The sequence below is a fragment of the Armigeres subalbatus genome, chromosome 3 (assembly GCF_024139115.2).
Source record: "Armigeres subalbatus isolate Guangzhou_Male chromosome 3, GZ_Asu_2, whole genome shotgun sequence".
NCBI classification, from domain to species: Eukaryota; Metazoa; Arthropoda; class Insecta; order Diptera; family Culicidae; genus Armigeres; species Armigeres subalbatus.
In genome coordinates, this window is record NC_085141.1 from 361,712,276 (window position 1) to 361,713,765 (window position 1,490).

Consider the following 1,490-nt stretch of genomic DNA (forward strand, 5'->3'; position numbering starts at 1 on the left):
AAAGTTCGTTTTCGGAATGATAAAATAGCTTTTCGGTACAACTTTGTTGTGCGAGAAAGGCAAAAACACGCAATCTGATCCTTGAATGTATAAATCAACAGGCAACACTGTTGATGCGAAATGAACTTTCCATATTGGTCTACACGAGATTTGCTATTAAAAATATATAGGAAACATATATCGCGTGCAACCACGCAAAAAAGACGCAATTTCACAATTAAACAAATATTGTTAATTTTAAACCAAATATGGACGTTTATTTATCTGCATTGATAAAACAATATTTAAATAATAACACCAATATATTTACTAGTGTAAGTTCAAATTTGTTTGCAATGCTGGACTGGAATGAGAATGAAAGTAAATTGAATTCTAATTAGAAATTTTTTTGCCTTTTTTTACAGTGCCTTTATAGTAGAATCTGTTCTAAAACCATTCATCAGCTCCCTGTAAATAACAAAATTCAATTAGTCATGTTGTAAACTTTTCCCTCTTTTTACTCATACTAATTGTTTAATTGGCCCCACCTCATATGGTATGACATTTATATCTAAACAAGTGAATATTCTATATGAGTGAATATTATCGTAACAGTAATTTATTATCCCTTTTTGATGGCCTCAATATTAACTACTTCTTTCTTCTTTATTCAATCGAATATCCACACGAACATATCAACGCAATAACGAAGACATCAACACATGACCTCATCGTGGAACGGCATTCCGATAAGCGCCTTTAGATTAGCACGCTTCAGATAGACGGCATCCCAATGACACCGACGCGATGTTGATGCTCCAGTCAGTAGCAAAGAAGCCGCTAATGATCACTTTTTTGATATTCAGATTTTGCAAGCTGTGCCAACAAAAGGTTATGCATGTAATGCTTGGCAGCTATACCTACTTACTCAAGCTACGAAATGGATACAGTCGCATGCATGGTGATGGAAAAGAAATTCGATTTCCACACTAACCGTTGATGACGATGCACTATTGCTGTTGCTTCCATAGAAGCGATTGATACGTTTTCGTTCGCAAGAGTGGAATGTTAATTTTCGGTGCGAGCTCAGTTTAGTCGAGCGAAAAAAGTTGGATGTTGAACATGATAACCAGGCACCGATTGTACCTGATTGATTCGAATTGAATTCTGATGAGTTTAATGGAAAATATGCCTTTGCAACCAAACAACGCATCGCGGTTCCATAGTGTAGCGGTTATCACGTCTGCTTTACACGCAGAAGGTCTCCAGTTCGATCCTGGATGGAACCATTTTTTAGACGCACCATCCAGAATATGACACAATATTTTTTCCCTTTGACTAGTCAGAACAGAGCTGTTCTGCCTGATGTGCATGGCAGATTTGCATTTACAACCCACCTTTTAAATTTAAAGAAATATAAGTGAGGGACGGACTTAATTTATTTAAGATACTGAAAACAAAAATATCATGCTTTTAATATTCGATTTATTGAAAACCTGAAGACAATGGAA

At 35.8% G+C, this 1,490-nt stretch overlaps 1 non-coding gene across 1 annotated transcript; it reads left to right on the forward strand.

The window, feature by feature from the left end:
- The first annotated feature begins 1,195 nt into the window (after positions 1-1,195).
- On the forward strand, positions 1,196-1,268 carry Trnav-uac (transfer RNA valine (anticodon UAC)). The gene has a single exon. It is a non-coding gene; the product is annotated as a tRNA-Val (tRNA).
- Positions 1,269-1,490: the final 222 nt, after the last annotated feature.